The following is a 15,766-nucleotide window of genomic DNA, read 5'->3' as shown; positions in this document are numbered from 1 at the left end:
CTGATATGTCTTGTTTGTTTGTGGTATCGGTAAATATTACAAACTCTAGTCGAATGTTTTTGAGGGTAGCGTTATTTCATGTGTTTCTTTTACTGTTTTTCTATAAGCGTTGGGAATTAATCAGTCAGCTGTGAGTGACGAGTATACCCGTCATGCGTAAAATTTAGTATACCATTGGTTATTTAAGAGTATGTGTCACGTATTAATTAAAGTGGCAGAATTTTTGGAACGACGTACAATTTTAATACTCACACTTCTACAAAAATTGTTTGGATATGTAAGAACTTGACAGGATAAATTGCAACAGTGTGATGGAGAGAATCGTAACATCCTAACAAAGGGGATTGTAAAAATCTGCCGTTTTTTCTATGGATTTTCTCTATAAATTTCGGACGAGAATTGAAGCAGACACAGCTAACAGTGTAGGGGATCTCTGTGATAACCTGCTGCAATTATAGTCCCCAATCCTTACCCTCCAATCGCCTCCCGTAACGCGACCCTCTACTTTTTCGTTCCGCTGGTAGCGCGTTTAAATGAGGAATTCTGAAACAATGTGACCCAGATTCAATGCGTCACAAGTCATTTGACGATTTCTACAGCTTTTCAGGGATGGGGCCATTCGGCGAATGGGATGCTTGAACGTTGAGTCGTTGAGTGTTCCACGAATGATGCATTCCAGACACGTGGAACGCGGTACGGGCGAAAGGCGTGGTGATATTCGCGGGGATAATTTTGTCGGGATAACGGTTTGACTTTATGATGCTGATAATTCGACGAGTCGCGTTTGGAAATGGTATTTCAAGCCCTCTATACAGTGTACGTAAAGTATACTGAAAATGGCAGCGATCTATAGGAATGATAGAAAACAATAGAAAGATCTTAAAAGGGTACTCTATTCTTTTGTTACCAGTTTCGAGGCAATTTTTATGTTTGTCTTCTAACCAAAGTACCCGTCATAAAATTTTGAAATTTGACACGGTTTATTTATACAAGTTATGTATAAGGTTCTGTTTAATTTAAAGTATTGACATTTTTTAAGTATTATTCGATAGCAATACTTACGCTTGGAACTATCTGATATGGTGCAGTGCATCTTGTTTTCGCAGCATACTCGACCTGGCAGCTCGATTCTATCGAACTTCCTCGTACACATCCCGCATTCTGCTCTCTTTTCTTTGTAATGCAAGTCATTGCCCATCTCCTAGCATAAACACGTGTTTTAAATAAAATCGATACGTTTGAGGCAAAGGACGATTTTATGTCGGAGTCGAGTAAATTATTTGGAAATAATAATGAGAATACATATTCATTACTGGAATTTTATTGTTCAACAGATTGGACCTCAGCTTTTGAATTATCCTTAGAACGATAATGTGACAGCGTTTAAAATATAGTAAAACATATATATAATGTGCGAAACAATTGATCATAGGAATATTAAACAACTGGCACCTCTGAATAAATAACCATTTCGATCGCAATCCCAAATTGAAACAAATATTAATACAAGTAACGGGGTTATTACAAATTATAGACTTTACGAATTAAATGAAAACAGTTTCATTAAATAACGAATTACCATCAAGAGATAATTCCAGCACTCTTGTTTAATTTTCACAACATTGATATCGTGTTCCTAAATGAACTTTTATTCGAATTGATTGTTGTAAATAAAACGTTAAGTAATATTCGGTGTTGAACATAAAGAACAATCTTGCGGAGTAATATCTTCATCTTAGAATCCAACAAGTTTTGCTGACAGAATTATTCTTGTTTAGCGCGGAAGGTGGTATTGTCGTACATTCAAGAGGAAGTTCACGTTAAAATAATCGCGAAATATTTCCAGTTTTCCAGTGAAAATTACTAGTCCGCCCCAAGACGCAACAGTGTTATAATTGCTATATCACAACTGGCTCACACACTGTAACTGACATTGAAGTATGAAGCGCAAACTATTTCGGAAAGAGGGTAGACCAAATCTGGATTTCTACGTCTATAGTTAAGTATATGCCATTTCTCGTGCACTCAAGGAAACTTGTTATATACACAGTTGAATTCAGAGCACCAGAAATTATCCGCAGAAATTATTTTGGAGTGCGTTCATTCAAACGCGAAACGCGATGAAAAATTATTTCGTTACGGAACAAGTGCTTGAATAATTTAGAGAATAATTATTTGCTCAAATGAACCGTCGTATAAATATTTCAGATTAATTAGTATTTTACGTTCTTAAAACATATTTTTCAACTTATAAAATGTATCTATACTTATGATATATAATATACATTTGCAACAGAAATACATATGAATAAAGTATAAAATCAATTATATTACAAATAGAATACAGATTAGAGTTGATATATCGAAAATGAAATGAAGATAATAAATATAATGCAGAGATAAAAGTTAGGATATTAAAATATGTGGATTTCTGTACGGTTAATACATGTATAAACGCAAGAAAAGAATTAATGGCGAGTTGGAGACGTGATACGGAATATCCATTCATTAGTCTAATATATGAAATGTCGTTGTCCCACAGGCATTTTGATATAAATACATTAAAAAAGTTAGCTCGGGGTTCTTTGTGTCACCGCGGACAATTTATACAACTTCGAACTTTGTAACGTTGCGTTAATACGTAAAAGTTTACGAAAAAGTGAAACTCCATTTTCCGAGTGTACACCGACCCCGACGAAACAACCTGCTCGACGGTCAGAAAATTAAGAATGCAGTGGAGAAGCTAATATTCTTCACGGGGAAAAAGTACGTAATATTACATTACTGCGTGAGTTCTGTCCGTTGATTTCTCGTTGGACGCAAGATAATAGGTATGGCGAACTAATCTCATTATCTGTAATAAAGTAGACCAACCGAAGAAAACCGTTGAAAATAACTGAGATACCAAATATTATACCAATGTGAAATAAAAATTTGAATTACTGCTTGGTGTAAATAAATTATTATGAGGTAAAGTTTGGTTCCCTTGAGAAACACTATAGTACGTAATTAATCTTGGAAAGCAATCTGGTATAACATAAAGGGATGTTTTATAAGCAACCATGAATCACAAATGAATAGAATAGAAGTATTTATATACATTTGCTTCGAATTAAGGTTCTGTAAGAAAGAAGGAAATTTAAATTAAGTCAAGTGATACGTATAAACCGTACAGTTCGTGGAAACCACTTCAGCTAATACTTGGTTGTTTCCTCTGTCCTATTTCTGTTTCAAATAAAAAGGGGCACAATTTTCCTCGTGTGTTCATTCGTTGAACTTGCGAGCAGCGTACGAACAGTTATACTCGACGCCGCTGTTCCATTGTCTGGCAACGGAACACTGCTTTATTTTGCAAGAGTTTTATAAAGAAACACTTCAGTGGCACACGCTGATGCAGGCGCCATGGTTGTTCTTGTCGCTTCGATCGCGTGCACAGTGTCGTGGTTTTTCTCTCAACGTGGCTTCATCAACGCGTAACCAACGAAATGTCACGCTAGGCAGGGCTGTGTCACAGAGGAATTGAAAAGGGCACGTGACCCTGGAACGCCATGTGATGAAGCAGCATTCAAAAGTTATCAAAATGTCACCCTCTGTGTCTCGAATTTTTCTACTCGACCAATTTTATTGAGAATCAATACCTATCAGTTTATTGGATCTCTGAATACGAATTTAGAGTCAGATTTCGAAGATTCAAAATGGAAGGTGGAATACCTAGGTTCTATACAACATAAAGACATATAAAAGTTAAATAAAAATTCCCTCTAGCCTCTCTAATAAGTTTCCTCATTTACAAAGTATTCTATATTCATCATCACGCCTTTTCTCTCATAACTTTGTTATGTTTAAACCTTTCCAATTAATTTATATTTATTAACTAGTCTCATTTCCTGTTATATCATAATTCATATCAGGGTCATGATATCGTGATATCATAAATTGAAAGATATTACGATGCCAGTGACCTTTCATTTTCTACAATAACACACAGCACCCAAATTTATGCGTCCACTATGTATCGGAGCTACTCTATTCTATTGTTGCCTCGGGCACCAAAATTTCCGTGCACCGGCCTGACACTGGGTTACGGTTGGCTCGTCCTTGCCGGCTTAATTAAACATAAATTTAACGAAACCGCATCGCGCTGCTGGACATTTTGAAAACCGATGCTAAAGTGCATCCGCGACTGCAAAAATGAAGAAGCTACGCCCTTCTCGTGCCCTCTCGCCCTTTCCCTTCTTGCGATGTTAGTCGCTATTTGAATAATAACGATAACGTCTGAGTCTCGTCGGATGTAACTGTTCTCGTGTCACTTTATTTGCCCACGATACGCATAGTACTCGCAGTCAAAGACCCCCCCCCCCTCCCTTTATTTAATTTAACCTTCTGCGTAACGACGTCGCCGAGGTCTGTCTAGTTTTTTTTTTTTTATTTTTAACGGATTTTCACGCTTTTCATCGATTAAATTGGCACTTAGAAGCGAAACTAGCGAATCGATCCGATTGACGTAACGAGCGAGTACCTTTTTTAACCCTTCCATTGTGTTCGTGGAAACTTGGGAAACTTGCGTTTTCTTTGTGTACCAGATAAACTATGTAACACGGTCACTCGAAGACGTGTAACTACCCTGACCCATAGACAGTAAAGTCAATGTTAGGAAATTGTCAACTTGGAAACTGAAATATTGAAAGTATGAATTTGGGTACATAAATGTACATAGTTAAAAGTATTACTAGTAAAATTTGTATGTATGCTGACGAAATTAAATCAAAAAGTACTTTGCCATTTTACGATCCGACGAGAGAACGTTTCGTTCTCTAGATAGAAAGAATTAAAGTTCACTGGTTACTTCCAGGGGTTATTGACTCTGCGTTCACGCGCGCACTGCCTCGGGAGAAGCACGTGACTATGCGCTCTCGCGCACATTCTCTCGCGAGCAGCACGTGACTCTGCGCTCACGCGCGCACTTGTCTCGCTAGGCGGCTAGGTCAGGCACTACTCGTGCTCCTATAATCTTTATTCGGTTATATCTCGACAACGAAGCGTCGCATTAAAAAATGGAAAAGGACTTTTCGATTCGTAACGGTATAAAGAATTTATATCGACGGGTTCCATATTTTTAGGACTCTATATAGTGACACAACAGTCGATATACCCACATTAGTCAGATTTAATTGGTTTCATCTAGGTAAAGGAGCTTCGAATTACGAAACGGAAAAGGACTTTTCGAATCGTATTGGCATGAAGAATAGGTCTCAAGAACAGGAACCTCATTTTTTATATCAATCGTTATACCATCCAGCTTTCATTGATTCGAATTATTGAAGAATGATCATCTACGGTAAAATGATAGAAAATTCTTTGATCAAGTCCGATATAGACGCATCGAAGATAACGTTCCATGTCTTTTCGTGTAATTGGCGAGATTAATTCCAGCAAAGGAGGACCGGTTATCGATCGCGAATGGCGTTAAGCCTGCAAGTCGGATTTCCTTGGCGCGTACACGTTTTGTTATTACGATCGTAATCGTTTATTTAATAACACGTTACGGAGATCCCAGACGACACGGCGTAAAAATGGCCACGGTGCACTGAAACGGTTCGTTAAACAACCGCGATTTTGCGTTAATTAGCGATTATGGAAATACGATCGCCACTTAATTGGGACGCGCGTCGGTCGTTATAAAATAATGCGAACAGATCGGTTAAATGTTCTTCGGGCTGCCCATCCCCCCCACCCCCGCACCCTGCAGTTGGAAACGTGTGTGACCAAACACCATTACTAATTACGGGCACAGGAGCTACCAGTAAATTGCCCTCCATTAGGTACATAGTTCGTACCGCATACTTGCTTCGGCTTAACGTCGCAACAGCTGCGACTAGCTGCCTTCGTGTTCCGAACATAAATAGTCATTTCCGTAAAAAATATGCGAAGGACCCAATTTAAGGGTCAGTTTTCTATTTTCGATAACAAATTTAGGGTTTTTCATTTGTTTGTTTTTTTCAAGGAATAAGTGGATCGGAGTGAAAGTTCGTAATGCATGCTTCTTTTTTTGCTGGATTTCAAATTAATCAAGTTAAAGTCATTTAACGTTAGTAATTGTAGTATAATTGTCGTAATAATTGTAATAAGTCTCAAATTGTTGTTCTATTTTATGTAAAAAAAGTATCTTACGAAGAAGCTTTTAATGTTTCAAGGAGAAAAGGGAATCTGTTATTGAATTTTATTCTAACTCACTGTTAATCAGGGATGCCACGACCATGCAGTGCCCTCTCTGCCATTTCGGACCATTAATTTTCGGTCTGTTTCTCCGGGCCATAAATACTGGAATAATTCTGTATTATCGCGATTATACGCGCAACAAAAAAACCACTCTATCCTCTCGGACCAATTGTTTCCTCCATAAATGAGTCGACCCGCGAACTAGCTCTATTCGTGTACAACATTCTACCCAAATATGTACGCCATTGTTCCTCTTACGTCAAAGATAGTTTCCGGCGAAAACAGGTCTTATCTGGGACTACTATCCCAGACACGTACCACCTCGTCTCACTCGTTGTTAGTTCTTTATTCGCTAATATATCACAAGAACACGTTGTACGCGTATTATCATCTCTCATGGACACATTCGGTACACCCATCCTTGCTTCGACTTAACGAAGACATTACTCATAGACATTATCCAGTTAATAATAAATTCAGCATAGAAACATTGATTAAATTATTAGAGTCACTGAAGGGAAAAATAAATTTGTTTGAGATTTACTAAACGATGAAAGTATCTAAATGACAATATTAAATAAAATAAAATAAATAAGATAGAGACATACATTCCTTACATAGCATTGGCATTGATAAATCTTGTTTTTTCTTCTAACAATAACAAGCAACAATAACTATTCAAGCTACGTGCGAGATTGGCTTTGGCATCGCTATAATCACGCATTGCAAAATGCTAATTAGAACACCGCAATATCAATAGATTGTAGTCATGTTTCCAGTTAGCATTTATGAGAATTTCCATAATTATTGCTGTTCCCATCAATAGGTCCAATTTCGTAATCACAAGTTTCAAAGCTAACCATAGAAACTCACGATTCACTGGTTGATACTAATCGGGGCTTCCAGGTATGTGACTACGATACAGAATCGAAAGCCAGCAATTACAGCCTCCTTTTGGAGGGGGACAGCAAAATCGAGTCGATATATTAGCAAATAGGGTTTACCAAGGATAACAAAGAAATGTCTCCCACAAAATCCATCGTGGGCTCATTCTTCTCGCCCCCGAACAGTACGTCTCGTCGAACAAACGAAGGGAGATTCGAACGAAATCGGAGCCAAGATTCCACGGTAACATCCAAAACATCGCCGTCCTAATTCGCGCGCGCATTAACGCGCGGAAGCATCGACGTTTTCTGGTCATTCGAGCTTGGGAATCGGTCCAACCAGAATGCCGCCGGAACCAGTCCAAGGGAGATAGTGTTTACCGGTTATTTGTCGGGGATTTTACGGTTTCTTGACAGCGGAATACCGGTTCCGGTGCTATTCTGGCCAGGCGAAATCGTCCGCTAAATGTTCCGTCGAAAGATAATCCGAAGTTTCTTGCCGGTCCCGCGAAAAGTTGCTCCCTGTATCTGAGCTTCGGCCAGGGGTTAATGGCTCCTGGTGACTCACAACCCCACGCACGGAAATCTCGGGGATGGGCACAAATGGCCACGAACGGCGAATGGACCTCCACGGATTCCGCACACGCGATACAATCACGGATACGAGCTTCGTTGCTCGCGACGCATGGCGCAGCAGAATCAGAAAAGGGAGGATTCTTAACGTATTTTTCTGAATTAACTCTTTGCACTAGGATACCGCTAGGATAGATTGCGAATCTAACGGATTCTGTCAGTGATTATACAGAGCCTCGTGAATGTCGAAATGAAAATGTGTAGTGCAAACGGTGCATTTTCAGAATTTTATTTTTTCCTTCTGACTAGCTTTCGAGCTCATGCTCAACTTTTGCCTAGTTTACTTGGTATCCCTACGATAGCCTAATCGGTCGCCGGAACCTCGCCCCAACGCTGGATGCGACTGTAACTTTTAATTTAACGACTCTCGCCGCAATTTAACGACTTAGATAATTGCCATTTAAATTAAGGCCGGCGACGAGGGACGTTCGACGACAGATCGATACCTCGGGGGGTGGGTGTACGACGCGGAGGAAAGCAGCACAGTCGCCGGCGTGTACCGACGTCCATGGTCCTTAAGCGGCTCTAAGCTGACTTAAGCTCACTTAAGGTCGCGTCGTTTCTTCGCGAGATGAAATTGGAACGCGTGCTCACCCGTCCAAATTAAATACACCGTGACTGACGTTTACGTAGCTGCCAGCGACGCGGTAGCGACTTCGTCGTTTCGAATGCGTTTGTCGCGGCCTGTGTTCGGGATGATTAACTTCCGAGCTTTGTTACGTATCTGGGAGTTGCTGGAAACAGCTGATTGCTTGTCGGTTCCGTTTCGGCGTGGGTTCGTTTGGGGAGATTCATTTTGCCAGCTTGCACTTTTACGCTCGGTTGTCTGTGGTTGACGGTGTGGCATTATTTAACCCTTTCCCTGCGATCGATGGATGCACAGAATGTGCCTGGATGGCACAACGGGGCGAGGGATTCTAGTAGAGTAATGTAGAATGCTTTCTTAGGATTATGTAAGTAATATTAGTAGAAAATAAAGATACCTACAACGAATTGTAAATTCAACGTGTAATAATTGGTGGTTCATCCGGTTAAAGTGATATTATGCCTATCTTATTCGTTATTCTCTCTTTATTTTTCCCTTGTACCACCAACAGTTTCTAGAATGACATTAGCAGAGAAAATTTGGAGAGTAGCTTCACACTCTCAAAGAGCTTCTTGTCCTTTTTGGCCACTCTGCAAACGTGCAAAGTTTCCACAGAATGGAAAGGGGTGGTATGGCTCTTCGCGGATGTTCCTTGTGAAAGCTCTACGAAAACAGAAAGCAAGTGAAAACTCTTCTCTCGCTGAGAAATTAATGTTCTATTAATACCGTAACGCTATATTCGATAAAAGCTACAGACTCGTTTTGGTTCTGAAATTTGTATAAAGTATAACAGTCAATTTTTTGAGAAATTCTAGAATTCTATTGCATATTTTAATCTATACTCTGTTCTCAGAAACATTTTTCAAAAGACATTTAATTTAAAAAAATGAAAAATGTAATATAAAACGAGGCCAGTATAGAATGGTGCTAAACATCGTAATTGCCAGCCAGATTCACGCGAGCACACATATATACGATTCGGATACATACGTGTTACACGAGTTCAGTAGTGAGTGTCAATATCATCCGCGACACATATTGGGGAAACTCAATAGTAAATAATAAGTGTCAATATCATCCGTATGAAATTGGAGTTCGGAGTCCCAGGCTGATCAATACTATAAATCGAGAATGATATAAACAGATGTGGTCATTGAAACGGTAATGTTATTTATAAAAAAAATATTGAAACGCTTAACAATAAATTTCTAGGTAAAATCGATACGTGGTAGAATACTCTGAACTTTTATTTTTCTTAACTGAATTATCTTTAATCGTTACTAATTCAGCTACCTCGTACTTAATTACGTATTATTTTCTTGGGAAGCTCTTGCTATAATTACTTGGTAATTTGGGTCGGTTTAGAGGCATTTAATCGACAGAGTTAAATTTGACAGGCATTGTCAACATTGATCGATAACGCCCTCCGGCACGATACACGATTATGTTACCAATAATTATCGATTTCGGACACAAACGTTCGCTACCGCATGATAGTCGATAACTGTCAATATCAATTGCCCTTCGTCACGAGATCAATGAAATATTCCAACTAATTTTCCCAGAGATACGAACAAAATTTGAACGGATCAAAACTTTATCCGTCTGCCGCGTCGCGTTGCGGTTAAATTTAATTTGTTCGGCAAAGAGGCCGAACAGGCGGTGTCTACGGAACTGACGCATGATTGCAAAGTTAATTCCGCGCCGTCGGTTACCGAGTCAGCGAAACGATGTTTAGGGGGCGAACTTTTATAAGAGAAGTAGATCTGATCGTTTCCCCACGGGGGAAGAAAATATTCTTCGAATATTTACTCTCCTTGGTAATTCGAGGAATAAAAATTTCACTGGGCATCTCATGCTAAATTAATTATTTCAAAATTATTTCAAATTTGTTCAAATTAATTCTTTCAAAATACGAGATCACGAAGTTTTAATATTTCTTAAGAAAATTGCTTTTATAAATGAATTTTTTATTATTAAACTGAGGAGGACACAGACTTTCATTTTTGCTTGAATAAAGAAGGACGAGTCATTAAGAATAGATTCTGTTTAAAGTGCTAAAATGATTTTTGCACAGTAAGAATAGTATAAAGATATCTTTTCTTTCTATATCAAAGTAGTCAGTCGTATTTCGTGGGTGAAAAGGTGAAGAATATTTTGGAAAAATGTGCAATACAAATGATATCTTACCATGCCTGGCTTAACAGTGCCAGTGTTAACACGATGTCATCTTCAATAGTTGCTCATGCGTCCACCAATCTCAACCAACTAAGTCAACAAACTCGGATGATTTCACACTGCACACGCCCCATCTGTTCCCCCACATTACTCGGAATCCTCTTGCCAAAAATTGCCATTATCGAACGTCGTCTTTTCCGTGACAGGGGGGAAAGAGTACGCGGCTCATTCGACTCACCATGTCTCGCGCGACAGTCGTGGCTGTGACAGGTAGAGACTTTTTATCGACGTACGTTGACTGCGGGAGGTCCTCTGTTCATCTATCGCTGGGAAAACGCTGGCAGAAGCAGCAAAGACGGGAGAACCAGCGAGCGTTTCCAGCGATTCCTCTTCACCCACGCGAGCCTCGTCCGTTTTCACACTGCGATGGCCACGCTTCGACAATGAAAAGTCCTGGTGGCCTCAATTTCACGACACACCGAATCGCGGCTTTCCCGTACGAGGCATGTCGCTTGGCATCGCTACTGGTACGATAAAGTCGTTCTCTCGCGAAGAAGATGCTCGAAACTCGCCTTCGATCCCGCGAGATGAAATTATTTCCTCACGGTGAAACGCACTGTGGCACGTAACAGGCTCTCGTGCTTTTCGATAGTGCGTTTTCTCTATTTTCCCTTTTTTTTTTTCATTTTTTATTTTTGCTTGTCCGGTTACGCGGCAGCAATCATCATGAAACGTTCACCGGGAGAGACACACACCTCCCCCTCCCCCCTCGCCCCGCCGTGGGATTATTCTCGTAGCGAAAAATTTCAATCAAACAAATCGAATAGAGGCGGGGCTCGTGTAAAATCCATTTGATAAATTTCAACCGTTATTTGCTTACTCGTATTGAATTAACGTTCGTTTGACTGACGGCCAGCAACATCGCGTACAAATCTCGCTCGATGATGATTCCGTTAACCCCTTCGCAACAGCGAAACGTGTGGTGAAATTCAACTGTGTCATTGGCGAGTGCGCGAGTAACGGAATTACGGTGCGTCGGTGTTAATGCAGTTTTATCTCGAATTTTCTTTCTAATATTTTCCCTGTTTAATCGATCCGTGGAACTAACGATGTTTTTAGTGGCTTTGGCATTTATTTACCAGTATTAACTTTCCGCGTTTCGAATAATTCCTCTGTTGTCGTTCGATCTTTGTGAACTGACACGCACGAGGGAATTATTTCAAAGAGAGGGAAGTAGTTCGAAATATATGTATCACATTGAATTTTGTAACGAAGAGGTAATAAAAGGGCCACTCGATCGGGTTAGGGAAAACAAAAATATTTTTGTTACGTTTGCATCGTGAAAGTTTTGTTGGTAATGCGAGCGAAATGTATTCAGCGGGGACCGGTCGATGTGTTTCAGAAAACAGCATCTTATAACAAGATACGCTTTTCCAAACGTTTCTCCTTTACACTCCCGGAATGGTACTAACCCCTTTAATTCCAGAAGTCACGATTCACGAACGAGAAAAAAAAGAACCAACGACGAGGGAGTTCAGCATTCGAATCGCAATTTCCACGGGAGGGACGGGGGCGTTTGGTGAGCCCTGCGCCTCGAGATTTCAGAAATGCACTTACCTAGGCGCGGATACAATTGTAGCCGCGCGAGATTTCCGCAAACAGAATGGAATGTGACGATAGCGCGGCAGTTAGCAGAGAGTGCGGGGTCGGGAGCCACGACGGGGGGTTGTTCGGGGGATGAAACGTAGTCGGGGCAAACGCGCGCTAACGCTACGTGCTTCTGCGACTCCTTGTACGTTCGGTGCCCATTTTGACTACCTCATCCTGAGCGTTCACCTGTACATGCTCTCATTATATTCGTACATACGCCTCGCCTACACACGCGTACACAGTCAAACTGTTCCGTGTGTGCATGCAACTGGCACGAAAGCACGAAGGCGGAGCTTCGTGGGCGATACAGCCGCCACGCGTGAATAACGTTGATAAGCATCCGGTCCACGAGTCTCTCTCTTCCTTTTATCTTTGCCCGGCGTCCACTCGCCCTCTCGGCCTGCTTCTTTGGACGCTGGTTGCGCCACTGCGACACCTTCCTAGGTGTAACGTACTCAATGGGGAGCTTTCCTATTTGGAGCCGGAGATAGTTGAAAGCAGTGCCCGAGGGGAGACAAAAATTAATTAGCTGAAACCACGACCCTCCACCGTCTGCATCCTCTCGAGAAATCATTTACGGCGAAAGATGCACGTATTTAGACATTTTTCCTGACGATACTAAACGTGCTACGTAAACAGTTTGTTTCTGTTTGGGAAGTTTATGCCGTGGGCAGTATTATTTTTAATTTTCAGAGAAATAGGTCAAGTAAGCACTTATAGTAAAAGGGTTAATAAGTTTCAGAAGACACTTGTCCTCTCCTCAGTAATATTTATAATGAAAAATTCATTTGGTAATATCAAATCTATTGTTTCATTTAGTCAAACTTCTTCGATAGACATAAAGGGTACGAATATTTATGGGGCTGACTGTATAATTGACAGAATGTGCGACAAAGCCGCGCCTAACATCTCTAAAGACCGCAGGGTCCTCATTTTTGTTTTCTGTAGGGATGAGGGACGTTGGAAGCGCAGCAGCGCTGATTTCACGGGGGTTGGAACGATGAAAGTGTTTCACGTCTTATTGCCGCGTCGTGGGGCCAACGGATGACTCGATTCGGGGAGCCGTTTCATCTGTCAATTAAGAGCCGATTTAGCAGCAAGCAATTGGCAGAATTCGAGACGTTTGCTTCCTTCTCTCTCTCTCTCTCTTTCTTCACCATGGCAATAATTGAAATTTAATTTGAAGATAGTGCAAAGGTGACGGCGGGATTAAATCACTGCGAAGAGTTCCACGATAATACCAATTTAATCATCGCTCGATATATAATAATAAATATTCTCAAAGGGTTCTTCTCTCATTCTATTTTCCTTATTTTTTGTTTTTCCAAACACTTTTTTCGGGGACGATTCATGCGCTGCGAACTCGTTCTTCTGTTAGATCGGGGATCAATTTACCAACGGACATATTGGAAACGCGTATTGTCCGAGGGCGTGCTTCTCCAGGAATTATGAATCTCTAGATTGAAATTTTTACATCGGTCTGTTTTCCAATCGCGATAAGGCTTTCGATGTTTTTATGCGACCGTGGCAATTAATTAACTCCTTGCACTTGGAGCAATTTGGCAATTGATCTTGTAACTAATTGAATTTGGACACCCATCGCTTATTAAAACTTAACGATAAATTGTAGACAGTGACACTGACCGTAGGACTGGAACGCCCTCAAGTGCCTCGGCAGAACAGGTGGGCTTAGAAGTGCAAAAGGTTAAAATAGAAATTTCTTCGATCCTCCTCTTCTTTAACTTCAAATATTCTTAGTCATTTGAATAGGTATGTGTTAGCCATCCTTAGTATTAAGTAAATTCGAAAGATTCCCAACCTCGTGACGCACCTTCGCCCCCGCAGACTTCGCATCCGTAAAAACCGCAGTGATCCAAATGGTAATCCCCGTGGTCGAGGCGCGGTCCGCTCGATTGGATAAAAATTTGGTTGCCAGGGGAATTTGCATCTCGACGGTGAATTTCTGCTGACAGAGTTAGAGTACACTCTGGCTTTGACCAAGTGGTTTTAACCGTGGCTAGAGGAACACCCTCATCGAGTCAGCTTTTCGCGCAGGACGTTCCTCCACTCCCTCCATTTTTTTTTAGCATCGACGCGTGTTCTTCTATCCTGCGCGCGACGCGGTCAGTATTTCCTCATACGTGCTACAAGAACGCATGAGAGGGACGCTGTAAACGCTATATATAAGGCAGCCGCATAAATCCTATGAAAGGGGAATCCCTGGCCAGGCCAGGCGAAGATGGATGCCATATATCTTCCCGAAGATAGAATGCGATCAAGCTAGACGCAACGTTCGCATCTCGTTACCGCGAGCGAAACACGTATTTATGGGGTTCAGGGATCGAATTGCATAAATTGCGGTCGGTTCAGACCGGTTGAAACGTTGTTCGAGCAGTGGTCGACGAATCGATGCTTTTAATTCGTTGGACACCGAAAGATCAAACCAGTAATCAGCTGAGTTATCGTTAATGGCTTATGGACCAATCAGTCTAATCAAATTGAGCGATCGACCTCTTTTTTTTAAGTTTATCGAGCCTTCATCGTTGCCTCCGTTGACCTTCGGATGTATCGATTCCGTTGGAACGGACGTCAACGGTGCCTATTTTCTCGTTCCGTTGTTGCATTCAACTGTGAGATCTGTTTAGAATCAGCACACAAAGGCGTTTGTGTAAATTTTGCTCCTTTTGTTGCAACCTTCTATTCCTCTGTGCCGCGGGGCGGATGTTGTCATATACATATACCGACATGTGAATATTTAGCGAGCTCATGCGATATTGATCTTACAAGATCGAACACGCTTCTGAAGGGAGATATCGATGCAGGGAGTGGTTGATTAAAAAGTAAACCGTGAACAGATATGCGCTGATCGAGAAGCTTGAGTTCGTCCATTGTTTGTGGATTTTGTATAATGATAGCATGAAGTGATGCGTTGCACTTTGCACTTCTATTAAGCAAGGGTTGGAGGACTGATAAGGAGACCCTGTGCTAACACGGATGTTCATGGTGTTTGATTCTCGAGATTTGTAGAGGATTCCTCTTCAACGGGATAGATAACAGGATACGTTAGATAAACAGGAGCCGAGAACGTAAAATCAAACTGACAGGGGACGCTACAGCTGCACACTGAAAATTTTGATAATGGTTGAAGGGTATGGTTGTAGTATGATGATATTCTGTCGCATATTCTGTTCCAATGAGCTCGTAATCAACTCTGTTGCTACTGCTAGATAAACAGGTGTTGAAGGATGTCATATCAGATTGACAAATGACCTGTAACTACCTCATAGGGAATTTTCATGAAATTTGGAGGGGTGAACAGTGTAATCGAATGACGGTATGCTGTGGAATATGTTCTTGCAATAGGCAGTATGTATAAATAACTGCGATTTGATATATGGAAGGTGTATTGTGCAGAACATCATAATTCAGCAGCTGTAGGGTCCCCTTGTGAGAATATAATGTAGGTGGTCATAATGCAATATCCTGAAACGTTGTAATATATCACTTTTCATTCAGGTATTGTAGAATCCCAATCTAGAACCAGGATAAATCATTGTCAAAATCAAAAAGCAACTGAAACACTCAGGTGTGGAGTTAATAATTTTAAACTGTCGAA

General features: G+C 40.9%; 1 protein-coding gene across 1 annotated transcript in view; it reads left to right on the top strand.

Annotated features, from left to right (window-relative positions):
* LOC128896353 (suppressor of lurcher protein 1) overlaps positions 1 to 15,766 on the top strand; it is a 468,244-nt gene that overhangs the window by 272,993 nt on the left and 179,485 nt on the right. The window lies entirely within an intron of this gene.

The sequence above is a fragment of the Hylaeus anthracinus genome, unplaced genomic scaffold, assembly GCF_026225885.1.
Source record: "Hylaeus anthracinus isolate JK02 unplaced genomic scaffold, UHH_iyHylAnth1.0_haploid 0, whole genome shotgun sequence".
NCBI lineage: Eukaryota > Metazoa > Arthropoda > Insecta > Hymenoptera > Colletidae > Hylaeus > Hylaeus anthracinus.
This window is presented reverse-complemented; position numbering and strand designations above follow the sequence as displayed.